This window comes from Macaca fascicularis, chromosome 4 (assembly GCF_037993035.2).
Source record: "Macaca fascicularis isolate 582-1 chromosome 4, T2T-MFA8v1.1".
Lineage (NCBI taxonomy): Eukaryota > Metazoa > Chordata > Mammalia > Primates > Cercopithecidae > Macaca > Macaca fascicularis.
Window position 1 is genome coordinate 2,181,383 of NC_088378.1, and position 19,212 is coordinate 2,200,594.

General features: G+C 45.1%; 1 long non-coding RNA gene across 1 annotated transcript; it reads left to right on the forward strand.

Annotated features, from left to right (window-relative positions):
• The first annotated feature begins 7,441 nt into the window (after positions 1-7,441).
• On the forward strand, positions 7,442-11,697 carry LOC141410191 (uncharacterized). Its single transcript, XR_012434348.1, has 3 exons — positions 7,442-7,762; positions 7,868-8,040; positions 11,147-11,697. It is a non-coding gene; the product is annotated as an uncharacterized lncRNA (long non-coding RNA).
• The last annotated feature ends 7,515 nt before the right edge of the window (positions 11,698-19,212 follow it).

Consider the following 19,212-nt stretch of genomic DNA (forward strand, 5'->3'; position numbering starts at 1 on the left):
TCAAATTATGTTTCCCCGGGCTGGGCTTATCCAAGAGTAATCTCCTGTCGACGTTATTGCACATTTTATAATTGTATCCTTTCTCAAGTCTTCCATGGATATTGTCATTACGATAATTTAGGGCTGTGGAAACTCGGGGATCCCAGGCAGTTCCTCCTATGGTTACTTAAGACCATGACCGACCTGCCAGCCCTGGTCGTTCAGACTCGGGAACTGGCAGACGTTTCTCAAAAATGAGGAAGTGAGTCTGTCTTTTCAAGGATGACGGCTGACAGTTTTTGTTGTCTATGATAAAAATTCAAGCATCACTGTGAAAGTGGCAATTCAAAGACCTTGGATCTCCCTCTGTAAGCCTGTCAGTGGCTTAAAGGGTGTTCTGAGGAGATCTGTGGGGAAGTTAACAAAAATGCTTTTTATATTGTGTAGTGAGAAGTGTCAACATTTGGGAGATCTGCAGAACTCAGTAAGCTGATTGTTTCTACCACAGGATGGTACAAAGTGACGAGCAAGTGAAAACCACCATGGTGCCACGGGCCTGTGGATTTCGACGCAGGGGCAGGTGCGTGCCCAGGCAGGAGGGCTCAGATCCTACAAGACGACACACCTTTAAGAAGTTACCATCTTTGGGGCTTGGGGGTGGTATCGAAGAACAACCACAATTACCTAGGAAAGGTTAATAAAATAACCTCCTCTTTTCTAATACATTTGTGAGTGACACTGAGTATTCACTGCACACTTCACACCCACACAGGTGGAGTAGGGGAGTGGCCTGAGACTCTGGCTGCCTTCCGGGAGGTCAGACACTGGATTTGCAAAGGAAAGTATAACACTCTTGTTAGTCAAGATGGTTTGGTTCAAAAATTACATGGATTTTTCATTACACGCTATTTATGTTGGCATGGAATGGGTTTACTATTGTGTTTTTAATTAAAGAGTGAAAACATTTTAAAGTTTTTCTAGTTTAATTTCTAGTAGGATAAATAACAAGAGACACAACCCACTTTATCCGTTCGTCTGATTATCCTGCCAGAGTAATGTATTCCTATCTTTGTTCATTTCTTGCTTTTAAAATGTAGACCTTGAAAAGATGAAATACATAGAAATGTAGGTGTTGCCCTGGAGTTTTTATTTTCAGTATCAGGTTATATTTCATTTTGTATTTAAATTAAGTATACAAAATGAATATCAAAATAATGCATTTTCAAGCAAATGTGTAGATGAGTGAATCTCGTCTGGGCCCCAAAGGCTATGACGCACAGCTCTGTAACTGACCACCTGAAGTGACCTTGCCTGCTCCTCGGGCGGGCTTCAGTCGTGTGTGACCCTCACGTCCACTGTGGAAATCCCCGAAATGGGGTCCTATTCACTGGACAATTTCTTCTTTAATTGCATTATGCTATTTTATATCCAACTGTTCTTAGCCTGAGAAATTGTTCATATTCTGTGTTCCATTTCAGCTTTTCATAAAGTAAACTAAAAAACTGCCCACTTGGAAAATGAAACACATAGTTGTCAGATTAATAGATCCTTCTGCCCTCGAGTCCCCTCCCGAGGACCCAGTCAATCCTGAGCCCTGAAACACAAACAAACAAAAGGGTGGTGTATCTTGTACATTTTCTGCTTCCTTTTTCTTGCTTGTTTCCAATTTTTCTTTGGATGTTAGTGTGTCAGAGGATTATAAAAGCATGGGTGTGGACTCTAAAGGAATTTCATTTATCTTGCAAAATATGTGCAAACAAATTCTATTTTCCTGGTACAGAGTTACTTCTAAGTACCTCTTTAACCTATCTTTCTTCGCAGACAGGGCAAGGGAACATTAATGAATGAAACTTGTCTTTATGGTATTTTTAACAATGTTTTTCTAGACAACATGTTTTTGGAATTTGTCAGTGCCTGTGCTTCTAGAATACCTGTCCCCTTTCTTCCGATGTGGTTGTAACGGGACAGAACCAAGGAGGTCTTTGCTGTGGACTCGGCTCAAAGCACACACGGCGGGGAACGGGCTGGAAGACGCTCCGGGCGAATGGGATTCAGCATCCAGGCTGCTGCTGCCTCTCAGGGACTCCCTGCAGATGTGGCTGGCGGGGGGATGGAGTGTCCTGGGGGAGCTCTGGTCGCAGGGAGCCTTCCTCAAATGAACGCGGTTCCAATCAACTGGGTCCAGCCAAAAGGCAGATTGCAAAAGTGTTCTTTTACACTGTTGGTGGGATTGTAAACTAGTTCAACCGTTATGGAAAACAGTATGGCGATTCCTCAAGGATCTAGAACTAGAAATACCATTTGATCCAGCCATCCCATTACTGGGGATATACCCAAAGGTATAAATCATGCTGCTATAAAGACACATGCACACGTATGTTTATTGCAGCACTATTCACAATAGCAAAGACTTGGAATAAACCCAAATGTCCATCAGTGACAGACTGGATTAAGAAAATGTGGCACATATACCCCATGGAATACTATGCAGCCATAAAAAAGGATGAGTTTGTGTCCTTTGTAGGGACATGGATGCAGCTGGAAACCATCATTCTCAGCAAACTATCACAAGAACAGAAAACCAAACACCGCATGTTCTCACTCATAGGTGGGAACTGAACAATGAGATCACTTGGACTCGGGAAGGGGAACATCACACACCGGGGCCTATCATGGGGAGGGGGGAGGGGGGAGGGATTGCACTGGGAGTTATACCTGATGTAAATGACGAGTTGATGGGTGCAGCACAGCAACATGGCACAAGTATACATATGTAACAAACCTGCACGTTATGCACATGTACCCTAGAACTTAAAGTATAATAATAATTAAAAAAAAAAAAAAGGCAGATTACAGCTCAGTGGTTCAGAGGCCTGATTCTGCATCTCAGCCGGGCCAGGCCACCCTAGAGCTGCCCGGGTCCACTCGGAGCGGTCCGGTCCTGGGCACGGTGGAGAGTGTGGAAGCGGGTGGCTGTGCTCCATTTCTGTATGCAACACCGTCTCCCCTCTCCCTTCTGCAGGCTCCTCCTTCCTCTTTCTCTCTCTCCTCCATCCTGCCTCCTCCTCTCGGCCCCCGCCCCACCTATCCCCCCATCCTCACAGGACACTCACCCAGTCCGGCCCACCTGACGCTGCCCCAACCATCCCCTTCCTCAGAAATCCATTTGCTCTTGATGTCATTTTGGAACATCTCACACCCCTTCTCCTCACAGTACTTCTCTCTCTATCACCGATGTTAAAAGACAAACGTCAGACAAACCGAATGTCACAGAGCTTCACTGAGCAAATAACTATTCGTGAACCGGGCAGCCCTGGACCCAGCATAGGTTCAGGGTGACTCCGTCGCTGCCACGTGGTCCGGTAAGATTTGTGGACAGAGAAAGGACAGTGATGGCAGAAAACTGGACAGAGGCGCAGAAACAGCCAGAGGGGCACCGCTTGGCGTGGGCCCCACTTCCACATGATGTGAACCGGGGCCACGGTGCATGGTGACTCCCTGCTGTGATCCGCTGAGATGCTGCTGTTTGGGGCAAGGGTGGGTTAAGTGTGTTCACACACCCAGTTAGGTGACAGTCACTAAGTGTGGAGAGGCCTTCAGGCTGACCCTAAAATATATAAGGAGGCAGCTTTCGGCTAAACTTAACCTCACACAGAATACCACCGTCTGGGCTGTGAATCCAGTGGAACGTGGGGAAAATTTTCTCCTTCAATTTTTTGATTAATTGGATTAATAGGGGTAGAATAATCAGATAATTTTTAACCAAAATTCATGTTTTCCTTCAGAAGTTTTCCATTTAGGTTGCCTAAAGCAAAAAATTCACAAGAGAAGTGTCAAATATCTGCTTGACTTAAAACTTTTGTATACCCAGCTTCTATTTTTTAATACATTATATTTAATTTTTAAGATATTTAAATAACATATCTCTCTCTCTCTTTTCTTTCTCATTCGTAAGACAAGGCGCTTATCTTCAACCGAAATTCCCAGGTAATAATTTAGTTCTTAGAAACCCAGATATGGAAAACCTTCTCTTTCTTAGAGTTGTAGGAAGGCAACTTTTAAGAGATTCTTGGGTACATTATTCAAAATTGTGGCAAAATTGAGTTCATGTATGGCAATTATAGAAAATATTTTCTCACATGTTGGATATTATCATCAAAGATCTCAGTCAAATCTTGTTTTTATCTATGTAATCAGAAATGAAAAAAGAGAAGTCCATAATTCCTTGTCAATCATAAAGCATTGTGGGTAAAATAGATTTCTTTTGGGTCCTGACCCATGTACTGTTGAGCCACACTGAAAAAAAGTGAATGTATCTTATAGTCTATATTTTACTCTCAGAAATTTCCTGTCATGAAATTAACAGTTTTTTTTAAATCCCCATAGCAAAAAAAAAAAAAAGCGTTTTTCCTAAGATCTGATTTAGAAGAGCAATGGGAAAATCACCTTGTTTTAACCTTTGTTTATTAGGAAGCTTGTTGGCTATTTCTCCTCCTACCCCCTTTTTACATAGGACAGAAATCCCAGATCTTGACAGTATTTTCAAAAATCATTTTGTCAGTCTCTAAGGATGGAAAGTTAAGCAGCACCATTGATTTTTGAGGCAGGTCTTCAGGGCCCCAGGACTCTTCAGGGTCCCAAGACGCTTTCACACGCTTTGCTTTATTTCCAGGCAGGTCTTCAGGGCCCCAGGACTCTTCAGGGTCCCAAGACGCTTTCACATGCTTTGCTTTATTTCGAGGCAGGTCTTCAGGGCCCCAGGACTCTTTCACATGCTTTGCTCTATTTCCAGGCAGGTCTTCAGGGCCCCAGGGCTCTTTCACATGCTTTGCTTTATTTCCAGGCAGGTCTTCAGGGCCCCAGGGCTCTTTCACATGCTTTGCTTTATGCTTTGGTAGCCTGGTGATCGGGGATTGGCACATGTGTCCTGCTTAGTAAAAATGTAATGCTGTGGTAAACAAACAAAATTCACAATCATTGTAAACTCAGAATGGATACCCGTGGTCACTGCAGAGAAGAGACAAGCCCTGCCTTGTCAGTATTGGTCCAGGCTGCCTTCAAAGCACAGGCTCTTCCAAAAGAGTTTCTTCCCTGTTGTTTGCTCACCCATAGAATCACCCACCCACACATCTGCCCAGAGTATTGACAACCAAGTGTTTCCCCATGGGTGCCAAAGTAGACAAATAAATTATAGTTCCTTTAATGAACCCGTTTTCCTAAATAAGTGCCAGATGTTCTACAGGTGGCCTGAAAAGATGCCAGAATTCCCTGATTTCCATGAATAATAGGAAACCTGTCAGGAAGAATAAGCAAAGATACATCATTCTCAAAGCCCGCCTGCATTCCTGATTTTTTAACTCTTTGTCAGACACACACACAAGAAACAATTGTTTTTTATATCAAAATAAAAGAAATGTTTGTAATGACTGAAAATTCCTGATTTATGTTTCCATGCTGTGAAATAAATGAGACTTTCACCTTGGCATCCCCAGTGCACTGAAACCCTTCTGCATGGAGCACTGATGTGCAGAAGATGCGCTGTGGGGCAGGAACTTTATGGGCCCTCTGGAGCAGCTGCCAGTGCAGGACAAGAGATTGCTCAGTCTTCCTTCATTCTGCAGCCTCTGATTGAAAGAGGCCTTATTGCACTCCTGTTAGGACAGAAAATCCACCACCAGCATAAGGCCATCCTCTTCCTCACACCTCAAAGCCCTGGAAACCCCAGGTCTCCTTGTCTCACGCTAACACATCTGCATTTTTGTGTCTGATGTTTGCCTGAGTAGCTTTTCTTCTTTTATTTCACTTTTCACTGTATTTGTAGTTATGGTTTGTTTCTGTATTTGTATCTGTATTTGTAGTTATGTATCTGTATTTGTAGTTATGGTTTGTTTCTTGTAGGCAGCATATATTTCAGTCCTGTTATTTTATCCAGTCTGACAACCTTTGCCTTTTAAATGGATTGTTTAAAACATTAACATTTTTTAAATCTTTTAAACACATACTCAGCATGCAGGATTCTAAGAGGAGTACAAAAATATAAATGTAGGCTGGGCATGGTGGCTCATGCCTGTAATCCCAGTACTTTGGGATGCCAAGGCGGGAGGATCACCTGAGGTCAGGAGTTCAAGACCAGCTTGGCCAATGTGCTGAAACCCTGTCTCTGCTGAAAATACAAAAATTAGCTGGACATGGTTGTGCATGCCTATGATCCCAGATACTTGGGGGGCTGTGACAGAAGAATAGCTTGAATATGGCAGGTGAAGGTTGCAATGAGCCTAGATCGTGCCACTGCACTCCAGCCTGGGCGAGAGAGTGAGACTCCATCTCAAAAAATAAAAATAAATAAATAAAAATAGATGTCATCGAATCTTTAACCTCACAGAGCAAGTCCTTAGGGATCTTATCACCTTTGTTTATTTTTAATTTTTATTATACATGTATATTTAGCTGTAACTAACATAAAATAAGCTATATGTTGGAAGCATATAATTTGATAAGCTTTACTTCATTTTTTGCATCTTTACTGTGGTATAATTAATGTTTAATAAGTTGCACATTTTTTTGTGTACGATTTGAAAGGCTTGCCGTAGGTATATATCTGTGCCCTTTTGTGATCCCTCATTTATACCTCGTCCTCCATCTATCCCCAGGCAACCACTGACACTGGAGATGAGCTTGCATTTTCCTGATGTCTATATTGATGGGCCATAGAGGATGTACTCTTTTGAGCCTATTTGTATTAACATGATGATCAATATGGTTGAGACTAAAGCCACACATTTGCTCTTAGGTTTCTATTTTGCCCATCTGGTTTTTGTTTGTTTGTTTGTTTGAAGCAATGCTTATGTCATCTTCATTTTTTTCACAGCTTTATTGTGGTAGAATTTATCTATCATAATATTCACCCATTGTAAATGCATAATTGAATGATTTTCATTGAATTTATGGAGTTATGCACATAACACAATAATTCAGTTTTAAACGTTCCTGTGACCCCCAAAATTTCCCTCATGCCTCGTCTGCGTTCACCTCCAGTCTCTTAGCCCCCCAAAGTACAGATTTTCTTTCTCCACAGATTTGTTTTTCTAGAAATTGCATGAACGCAAAACACTCAATACGCACGCCTCTGTGTCTGCCCTCTCTACTCTACATGATTTGTTTGTGATTCATTCAGGGTTTTGAATGCATTGGTAGCTTGTTTCTTCCTAAGTGGTAAATAATACCCAATGATATGGATGTATCGCCACAATGTGCTTATTCACGTGTCTCCTGATGAACACTTAGGTCGTTTCTAATTTGGAACTATTATAAATAAATTATGAATAATGGTGCTATGAACATTCAGCTTCAAGTCTCTGTGGACATGTGATTTCCTTTATCTTGGTGTGTATTTATAGGACTGAACTGCTGATTTATACAGTAAGCAGATGCATAGTTTTAAATAAACTGTCAATCTCTTTCCAGTGAATGTTTTCCAATGCGTGTAGCATTGAACATTCCCACCAGCACTATAGGAAGGCACCGGTCTCTTCTTCAACACCTGGTAACCTCAGACTTTGAGACGAAAGCCATTCTGTTAGGAAAGCACCCGTCTCTTCTTCAATGCCTGGTAACCTTAACCTCAGACTTCGAGACGACAGCCGTTCTCTTAGGAAGGCACCGGTCTCTTCTTCAACACCTGGTAACCTCAGACTTTGAGACGACAGCCATTCTGTAGGAAGGCACTGGTCTCTTCTTCAACACCTGGTAACCTCAGACTTCGAGATGACAGCCATTCTGTTGGGTGTGTTGTGGCATCTCATCATGATTGGTTTTTCTTTCTAAAGGCTGTTTTTGCTGGGTATACGACTTTTCACTGGCAGTTATTTTTGCTTTCATACTCCCCCAGCACTCGGCGTGCCTGCCGTTTCCCTGTCTTCCGACTTCTGTAGTATCTGTCATGAAGTCCACAGCTGTCATCCTCACCTTTGCACCTCAGCATGGAATGGGTCTTTTCTCTCCAGCTACTTTTAAAATGTTTTCTTTACCACTGGTTTTCAGCAATTGATTGTGGTAGGCCTTGTAAGTATTTATTATGTGTCTGTGTGTATGTGTAGACTTTTTTACTTGAGATTATTTGAACTTCCCAGATCTATACACTTAGAGTTTTCATCAAATTTAGAAATGTGTCAGCCCCTATTTGTTCAAATGTTCTTCTCTCATTTCCTTTACTCCTTCTGGGATTCCAGGTACAATTATGTGACACCTTGCTGTTGTTCCATAGGTTACTGAGACTATTTTTTTTTTTTTTTGAGACAGAGCTTCACTCTTGTTGCACAGGCTGGAGTGCAATGGTGCAATCTCGGCTCACTGCAACCTCTGCCTCCTGGGTTCAAGCTATTCTCCTGCCTCAGCCTCCTGAGTAGCTGGGACTACAGGCATGTGGCCACGATGCCTGGCTAATTTGTATATTTTTTAGTAGAAATGGGGTTTCACCATGTTGGCCAGGCTGGTCTTGAACTCCTAACCTCAAGTGGTCCTCCAGCCTCCCAAAGTGCTGGGATTACGGGTGTGAGCCACCGCACCTGGTGCGAGATTGTATCTTTTTCCTCAGTCTTTTCACTTTCTGTGCATAGTTTGCAATTTACTTGATTGCTATTTTATTAAATCCACTCATCTGCTTTAGGAAAACATATGGTCAAAGTCAATCACCAGATTTTGAGAATAAATTTTTGGATTTTGGAGCTATAGCCTTCTCAGTCAAAAAGTTCTTAACTAGGAAAGGTTTAAACAAAGCAAGGCTATGGGCTGTTGCCTGTGGATTTTGTTATTACTGTTTGTTTTTAAATAAAGTTTTAGCTGGGCACAGTAGCTCACACTTGTAATACCAAATACTTTGGTAGGCTGAGGTGGTAGGATTGCTTGAGTCCATGAATTTGAGACTAGCCTGGCCAATACAGTGAGATGGTGAGACACCCTCTCTACAAAAATAAAACATATTAGCCAGGCATGGTGGCACATGCCTGTAGTCCCAGCTGAGGCAGGAGGATTACTTGAGTCCAGGAACTTGAAACTACTGTGAGCCATGACCAGGCCACTGCACTCCAACCCGGGAGACAGAGTGAGACCTTGTCTCAAAAAAATTTTAAAAAAGTTTGATTGGAGCATAGCTGTGCTTATTTATATATGAATTCTATGATTTGTTGTGATTTATATTGACAAAATTCAGAAGTTAAACCTGAGACCATATGGCTTGCAAGACCTGAAATACTATCTTATTGTTTACATAAAAGAGTAAATAAATCATAATCTGGAATACTCTAAAGGGCATGTACTGAGCTAGACTGGGTGATGGATATTTAGGGCTTTGACCACTTTTAATCCCAAGTATCACCATTGTTTTTCATTTATATAGGAACTTTATCCTTCCAAAAAAGCATTATTTTATTTCATGCAATATTTAATGGAATATATAAAGTTGCGTATAATTGGTTTTCTTCACTAAATTTCAGCTAGTAACAGGCATTGCCTAGTTTAACATGAGTTTGCTACTCTACTATGAAGGAGAAATGCTTGAGTCCCATTGAGAGTCACAGAGCCTAAGTGTTCAGTAGCTCCGAAGCACGCACACGGGGCCCCCGAGCTCTGAGTTCAACTGGCACGTGCACCTCTCACGTAAGGTTATCATTAGAGGTGCAGACCTCCTGGAGGGGAAGGGGGCACCTGGATTCCAGGGCTGGCATTTGCCTCACTTGAGCCATACCTGAAGTTAGAAGTGCTGATGCATCCACGTGCAACTTATCAGAAAGAGATTGTTCCTTTGGGAACTACCATTTAGCAACCCCTCTGAAAGTTTCCTAGCTATACCTGCACAAAAGGGAATCTGCTGTGATGGCTCACGCTTGTAATCCCAGCACTTTGGGAGGCTGAGATGGGTGGATCACCTGAGGTCAGGAGATCGAGACCATACTGGCCAACATGGTAAAACCCCATCTCTACCAAAAATACAAAAATCAGCTGGGCGTGGTGGTGGGCGCCTGTCTACTCAGGAGGCTGAGACAGGAGAATTGTTTGAACCCAGGAGGCAAAGGTTGCAGTGAGCCATGATTGTGCCACTGCACTCCAGCCTGACGACAGAGCGAGACTCCATCTCAAAAAAAAAAAAAAGGGCGGGGATCTGTTTTCTGCTCTAGTGTCAAATTGGACGCATTGGGTGAGAAATAGGAGAAAATTGATTACCTGGCACACAAACACATGGCAACAGTTATCTTCCACTTGCAAGAAACATTCCCCTCACACACAAACACACATGCAAAGGATTCTCCCTGTGCTCTCCCAACAAACAATTACCATCAGCATTTCATCCTTCATCTGTAGGACCCTTCTCTGGAGTCCCATCTTCCTTCTGCCATTTTTCCAACACACGCAGCACCAGAACAGTGATAAGGTGTTTGTTTGTTTATTTGTTTGTTTTTCCAGACAGACTCTCACTCTGTCACTCAGGCTGGAGTGCAGTGGCACGATCTCAGCTCACTGCAACCCCGGCCTCCCAGGTTCAAGTGATTTTCCTAACTCAGCCTCCCTAGTAGTTGGGACTACAGGCACGCGCCCCCACACCCGGCTAATGTTTGTATTTTTCCTATAGAGATGGGTTTTCACCATGTTGACCAGGCTGGTCTCAAACTCCTGACATCAAATGATCCACCTGCCTTGGCCTCCCAAAGTGCTGGGATGACAGGTGTGATCCACTGCGCCCAGCCAGAACAATGTTAAGTTTTATAAAGAAGAAATTAGTTAATCATCACTACTATACTGTGAGGTAACAGCTATTATCATTCCTATTTGCAAACATGGAAACAGAAGCTTAGAAAGATCAAATGAGCCCAGGTGAGGAGTACGCGTGCTGGGTAGCGTTCTATCGAATAAATGCACAACCACTTGCTCATGTGCGTGTCCATATATTGAGAGAATATTTGCAGAAACGGTGATTCCTGTGGAATTTCACAGATTAATATATCGGATCTTTAATAATGCTGTTTCTCAAAATATTTTGTTGTCTATTCTGCAGCTTAAATTTTGATGTAAAAATACCAGTCTCAAACGGCAAAAGTGTCATACTCCCGATGCGTACGGTTCGATGCCGTCTGCCCTGCCACTCCGCACAGCCCTTGTGTTTGTCTCTTTCCAGCCAGTGGGACTCCCTGTTTCAGGAATAGAGAGAAGAGTGATGGCTGTAGCTGGAGAACCCTCCAAATGTCCTCTGCAGAGAGAGTAAGAGTTGCTCTTTCGCTTCCCGCAGAGAGAGCAGCTGCCCTGTTGACTCTGCTGTCCCTGTGCAGTTTCAGCCCAGACCGTTTCCATTCTCCGCGGAAGAGCCCACGGGCCCAGGGTGTCGGCAGCCCCGTGGGCAGCATCTGCCTAGGACTTGGTGTCCCCAGGCTTGGCCGGGGTCTAGGTCTATGCACGAGGGGGGTTGAGACAAGGTCTTCTCCGCATCTCCAAAAGACCGTCGGTCTCCCACAAACTTCTGGGAAATCCATCTGATGTTTGTCCGATACATAAGGATGCAATTTCATGCATGACAGCTCAATAAAGCATATTTAATATATTCAACTCCTCAAATTTAAACCAGACACCTGGCTTGAGTGAAATTTCCAGTTGAGTTAATATCCCTCCCAGCCTCTGACATTTGTAACTGTTCACATGTTAACCCAAACCATTCACTCGTTCACCTTAGTAAAAGCGTATTTTGGGATTTTATGTGCTGGGATTGGACATCAAAGAATTGTTTTTATTATAGAGCTTTTACTAGCCAAGTCTGAATTCAGAACAGGCCGTGTTCAGCAGCAGAGCCTGGTGAGCAGTCATGCTTCGTAATAAAACAGGTGAGCTGTGATCCGTCAGGCCCTAAACCGAGGTCCCCCCATCTGGAGCCTTTGGGAAGAATCCCTGTGCTTTGTGCCAATGAAACTCATCTGGCCTTTCCTCCTATTACTTTCGCTTTCATTTTCTTTCTCAGAGGAGACTTTTTCTGGATCATGACAGCTCAGGCCGGTTTGGCCAGGTGATGAAAAAGGTCTCAGATTCACAGTCTGGGGACTCCTCTGGGAGACTGTAACTTTGGATCAGGCAGATGTCTGCTGGAATCAAAGAGTATTAAACGTACAAACAGAACAAAAGGCCCTGTTGAACTACGAAGAGGATGGCTATTCTGTGCATCATCCTAGCCCCAGTCCCAGCCCTGCCCTATTCTAAGTCGACCACTAGCCCTGCCTTGGCCGCGTCCCCAGGGATCAGCGGCTGGCACTGGGTACAGCCACGTGGGGGAGAGCCCTGGTCCCCGAGCAAGGTGTGGGGCTATCCGTGGTCAGGCAGGCTTCAGCTGCATCCTCATGGTTCTCACGACGCCTCTGAAAAGGGCTCTGGAAACCTAAGCCTTGTTTACTCTGCTTCGGTGCAGAAATGGGTGTTCTTCCTCCTGTACCTCTCAGGATAATCCCATCATAACCTCATTCTGTAGGTTCACGATGCTCCCTCCTTCTGCTCCCAAAAACAGTAGTGTTAGAGATATTGAATCTGACACACAAAGGCAAACTCTAAGAGGGAAATCTACATGCTTTCTCTAAAAACAAACTGAAACACCTGTGAATCAAAGCAAAAGTTTTTGGGTTCCCCATGCCCGCTGATTGTCCTCCTCACCCCCTCTCAAGGTGATGGCGGGGAAGGTCAGGTGCCCTTCAGAGTCTCCAGAGGAAGGCCTGCTCCCAAGAACTACTTGAGACACTGACTTCTCCTTTCTTGAGAAAAAAATACCACTGTTTATGGTTAATTATTAAGCTAGAAATAGACTCAGTAAAATCAGCTTAACCCATGAAGAGAGGCGAAGGGATGGAAGTCGGAAGACACGGAGATTAGGGTGGGAATGGGCTTGTTGTTTTTGACAGTATGAATGTTCTTCATGAAGTGTTAAGAAGTAATTTTCTCTATCCACAGATGTTTGAAAAAGAGAATATTGGCTTAAATTTTAAAAAAGCAAAACAAAACAAAATGTTTCAGTTTCACACAAGTAAAAACTTGACTGGAAGAAAGTAAACGCAGTCCCCTGAGGACGTGTTAGCTCCGAGCGGGGCTGGGCTCCAGGTGCAGCCTGCTCTGTGGAGCTGGGGCCACACCAAGGTGGGGACAGTGGGGAAGCTCAGGCCAGTGGCCTCGTTGTCCTCCAGGGCCCAGTGCCAGTGTGCACAGTGGGGGTAAAGCCACGTCTGCACGCCAGAGCCGCGAGCACTTCAGGCGAAGCTTGCCAGGGCCTGAAGCCAGGCCCGTGCCACCTCTGCCCACGAGGCCCATGCCACCTCTACTCACAAGGCCTATGCCACCTCTGCCCACGAGGCCCGAGCCACCTTTGCCCACAAGACCCGTGCCACCTCTGCCCACACCTGCAGATCCCAGGCCAGGCAGGAAAGCCTCCTCTCCACGCCTCATGTGCACTTGCTTTTTGGACAGTCACCCACCTGGTCCTCCAGGGAGACAAGCTTCTTCTATGGGCTGAGATTCTTCGGAAGTGTGTATTACACCTGAGCCGCCCATGGGGATGACCAACGGAGCAGGCCCTGCCTGGAAATGACCGGGGAGGCCTTGCCTGCAGGCTTTGCTTCCCACCAGCTCACCTGGTGTGTCAGGGGCTCAGGAGCCAGGCATCCCTCAGGGGTCCTGAGGCAATGCTTCGTGAAGCCTCTGTGTTCTTCTTGACCGTCTCTTGGGGTCTGTTCTGGGGTGGGGCCACTGTGCTTCTCTGTTTGGCAGGATGAGGAGAAGCTGGGGAAGTGAGTGGAGATGGGAATGAGGGTTAAAATACGGCCCCTGGCATGGGTGTAGGGTACCAGCGCCCATCAAGGGGCTCTGCAGCCCAGCCTCATATGTGTCCTGGAACCCTACCAACATACTCACCTTTGTCATCTTTTCTTTCCTCCACTCCTCTTCTTCTGCCTCTTTTCTTCTTCTTCTTTTTTCTATTTTGAGACATAGCCTCGCTCCGTCACCCAGGCTGGAGTGCAGTGGTGCAATCACGGCTCAATGCAGCCTTGACCTCCCAGGCTTAGCTGATCCTCCCACCTCAGCCTCCCAAAGCGCTGGGACCACAGGCATAAACCACTGCATCTGGCCTGTCTTTCTTATCTAAACATTTCCCCATAGAGCATGTGAGGGAAATCCTTCAAAGGAAGAGGAACTATGTGAACGTCTTCATGACAGTGACCGAATGGGGCTGCCCATGTTGGGTGGGGTGGCCAGTCTCCGGGGAGAGGCCCCCAGGGCCGGGTGCTCTCCTAACTCACTGGGAGAACTCACAGACCTTCTGCTTCAACAGAACTCATGGTTGCTCAAAATTATTCTCCTGAAGAAATACAAAGCATTTACCTTATATTAGCCTTTTCTCAAGTTCTGTGTCAAAACATGGATTTGGCTGGGCGCGGTGGCTCACGCCTGTAATCCCAGTACTTTGGGAGGCTGAGGCAGGTGGATCATGAGGTCAGGAGATGGAGACCATCCTGGCTAACACGGTGAAACCCCGTCTCTACCAAAAACACAACAAATTAGCCGGGCGCGGTGGCGGGCACCTATAGTCCCAGCTACTCGGGAGGTTGAGGCAGGAGAACGGCGTGAACCCGGGAGGCAGAGCTTGCAGTGAGCTGAGATCGCGCCACGGCACTCCAGCCTGGGGGACAGAGCGAGACTCCGTCTCAAAAAAAAAAAAATGGATTTATTCTAAGATCCTAGTGAAATTTTGTTCTTATAATCACCAATTTGAGGCATCAATCCCAAACTCAACACTTTTTTTAGAATGTTTTAATCCACTTTCATTTAGTTTTTATCCCATTTTATACACTTTGAGGAGGCAGCCTATACAGCATCTGATGCCAATGAGTGCTTACAATTCAATAATTTAGTGCTTCCAGAAACTGTCTGACTATTACCTGGCAGCATTGCTATGAATGAAGAACCCCTCAGCCCCTTGCTAAGTCCTAAGTCAGAGCCTCTGGGAGGGCTGTGGAATAGGGGGGTTTAACACCCATCCAAGGTCAGTCCCCTGAAGGTCACTGTGGTCGGGCCGGACTGGCGTGGTCCTACTGAGATGCTGAGCGGGGAGGGCCCCTCCTCTGGCCTCACACCCAGACCAGCCAAGCTCTCAGGTATCTTTGAAAGCTCTCATCTCCCTGGGTCCTGTTTCTCCCCGGAATCTCTGATTCTGCTCGTAAAACAAAGGATGTGTTTTCATGGAACCACTTTCTTAATTGACAGACGGGGAACCCTTATAAAGGATGTTGTCCCAAACACACAGTTATGTCATTCAGTGTTTCTGTTAAGGAGGAGAAACCACACAGGCTCTGGCCTTGAAAAGATATTTCTAGATGAGGATGAAAGACTTGTTGCGTGAACTCTGAACAATATCAAACCTCACAGTTTATTCTGAAAATTAAAAATGGCAGTTGAAAAGTTAGAATAAAAAGGTAAATTTCATGATGTCAGAGGCAGCTGTTTCTGAATAGGTCTGAATACAGCCGAGGGCAACTGCGCCAAGTGTCCGTACTTTGGAAAATTGGTGAGCTGCAAAGGGAAAAAACAGAAAGTCAACAGAAACAGCCTGTCCCCCGGCACCATCAGTAGACCTGGTGTTTTATCTTCGGTTCTTCCAGCAGCGCAGATGTGCTCAAGGGGTTGACTGCATGGACATGAAGAGCGCAGGAGACTGTTAAATGTGAAATCCCGTATTTGCAGAGGTCTAGAGAAATCACCTCTTACTCACTATTTACTTCGTGTTTGTCAGTAAACAAGTATAAGAAATGACAATTGCGTCTTTACCCACCTCATGTCTGGTCTTTGTCTTCCGAAAAAGTCTGTACTTAGAATTTTAGAGTTGGAGGGAAACTAGAGGTGAGGATCCTCGGTGCTTTCTTAAAGGAACTGAAACAAAGTTTCCAACTCTCTTCACAGGACACCAATAGTTTTCACTCTGATGCACCCTCCCAGCAGGGCCTGAGGGAGAAGCTACAGAGAACTGAAGAAGTGTAATGTATGGCTTCATCAGCCCCAGAACCTCAAACGTGGACTTATACATTGAATTTCCTTTCAAATTGTATTTAAAAATTAGGCTGGAGGGACATCCTCCATCACAAAACCTACCTTCTCACATCCAAATAATTGGCATTCCCTTTGCGGACACGATCGTCCAATTTAATCTCCTAGGTGAATGCCATCTCCTAGGTAAACGTGCACATGATGAGGGCTCCATTAATGCCAATGCAGGGCAGTGGGATTCCATGGCTGCTGTGATGTGTGAGTGTTAAGTGTCTACACTTAATCACTACAGACTCCCCAGTGTAAATTAAGACATATTTTTTATTATGTGTGATATGGTTTGGCCGTGTCCCCACCCAAATCTCATCTTGAATTGTAGTTCCCATAATCCCCGTGTGTCGGGAGGGAGGAGGTGGGGGTAATTTAATCACGGGAGTGGTGACCCTCATGCTGTTCTCATGAGAGTGAGTGAGTCCTCACAAGTTCCGATGGTTTTATAAGGGGCTTTCCCCCTTTTGCTCTGTGCTTTGACATTTCTCCTTGCTGCCACGTGAAGAAGGACGTGTTTGCTTCTCCTTCTGCCACGATTGTAAGTTTCCTGAGGCTTCCCCAGCCATGCTGAGCTGTGAGTCAATTACACCTCTTTCATTTATAAATTACCTAGTCTTAGATATATCCTTATAGCAGCATGAAAATGGACTAATACAATGTGCAATGATTGGATAGACATCTCTCCATAGGGTGGCTTCTCATCTTCCGAAAGAACAAATCTAGAAGAAAGCTCTGTGCAGGTCCTTTGGCTGAGGAAGGGTGGGGAAGAAGCAGCCACCCATCAGGTCTGCGGTATCAGCATCTGTGCCAGATGGTTTTTTGATCAGTCAATCAGCAACATTAATTGGGACGTCCTGTGTGAGGAACTCAGGCAGAATACCAGAGCTGCAGACACATTTTGTCTCTAGACTATCGAGTGTCAGTCTACTGAACAGACCGATTTTGTTTTTTCCCAGACAAAAGGCTCTTGAGTGGCTTCAGTGATTCAATCTGCCCTTTTCACCTTGTGCAGAATGAGACGGCAGCATGCATCACAGCGACCTTAACTCACACGTGCTTCTCCATTGACCCTCACAGGGCCTGTTCTCCAGGATCTGGGCTTTATCCAGACCGATCTCACTCCCCCTGGCTTTACCTTTGTCATTCCAAACATAAAAACAAAAATGTAGCCAGGCAGTTGCTTCTAGCACCTGGTCTGGCCTGAGTGTAGCAAACTTCTCCAAGAGCACATTGACTATCGGACGGCTCACCAGGGCCTTTGCCGGGATGCTTTTTCCTACATGGAATCCTGAGTAGTGGTCATGGGTCACAGTGTCACTGCTGAAGGATGAACAGCCCCCGAGTTGCCTGTTTGCTGTTGCTTCACCACCGGCAATATGTGTACGCACCAGCTCATTCACACCTCTCTCATGGAACCCTCAGACCCCTCAAGCCCTAAGTTTTTACCTTTTCCATGGCTTTCTTGACAATAGAACCAGATAGAGAGAGGCTGAGGTGTCCAGTTCCTTAACAATGATGACTTAGATTTTACATACACCCCAAAAGCAAAAGGCCAAAGGCCTGGCAGAGGACATCTCAAATGTGCAAGTTCCCACATGTTCCCAGCAGTTCATATTATATAAAATACAATAATGTCTCATTTTCTATTTTTGCTCCTGATAAAATATCAGCTTTAGTGGGTCCTGAGTGACCACACATTTACACAGTTTTCCATCTCTTATCTTCCCCCATGTGTTAAGGTGCATTTCACAAGCAAGGCCTCTTGTTTCCTGTCTGGAGACCATTCTGCCAGGGCCGCTGTTGCTCGCTGGACAGGCAGTGCTTGGGGGTTATTCCTGGTGGCCTGGCCAAACGGGTGCAATCCCTGGACACTGCAGTCAACAAAGCTTCCAAGGCCCAAAGTAGGAAGACATCGGATTGCTTGCTATTGCTGAAATGGATGCCTGCTTCTAGCTTAAGAAATCCGAAGCATCGAAACTTACAGAGCCTGCATTGGTGGCTGGGAGGACAGTGGAGCCGCGGTGGCGGCTCCTCCTCTGAGAAACACTGGATCTCAAACACTTTTTCATGGCCCGTAGCCATGGTTACCTGGAAAGCCAGGGGCATTCATGACACCATTGTACTCTGAATGGAAATATGTTTTCGTAATACCCTAATGGATTCACTTAATGGTATGGTCAGCATGTTTGTGTTCCCGCAAATCCTAATACTGAAATCCTCATGCCATATCAATGGGAGAGGAGGTGGGATCTTGGGGAAGTGACAGGGTCATGAGAGTGAAGCCCTGGTGAGAGGGTTTGTGTCCTTATAAAAGGAACCTCCGAGCTCTTCTCCCCTCCACCACGTGAAGACACAGTGAGAAGCCACCATCTGCAACCTTGCAGAGGGGCCTCACCAGAACCTCACCACGCAGCTGCCCTGGGCTTGGACTTCCAGCCCCCAGAACTATGGGAAATGAATTTCTGTTTTTATAAACCATCTGGTCTATGGTATCTTGTTATAGAAACCTGAACTCACTAAGACGCTTAGCTTTCACTGTTCTTCCTGTGATTTCAAAACAATAATATACAATACAAGTCTATGTATGAATAGATAGATGTATGTAGATATACTTGTAGATATTCCACAAAATACACTGAAAGAACCCTTTAAATAAATATAAAATAAAACATTCAAGTCAGAAAGAAGCATTCTGCTTTAGTGTACTTGGCACTGTATTTTCTTTCTTAGTGGAACATAAAATAACGGACTGTCTTTGAATCCACAGTGCTGCAGACTCAGTGAAGTTCGGTACTTAAAGTAGACCCTGAGCAATGGGACATGGCTCCAGCCACTCGATACAGGGCTTAGAGGCCCCAGGAGGTGCTTAAGGCCCCTGCTCCCAGGTACCGTCTCTCAGGAGAGCCTGAAACGGGCCCACAGGCCATAGAAAACCTTCGCATTTGCTAATCAGACACAGCATCATGCCACATTCTCAGTGACACCATTCAAATGCCTCCTCCAACCCTCATTTAAATCATACCCCATGATTTCATAAGGTGATCACCACACTGAACCTCATTTTCTCATCTATAAATACATGCAGCCGTGCTGTCTTCATGCTGAGCTTCTGGGGTGATACTGACAGAC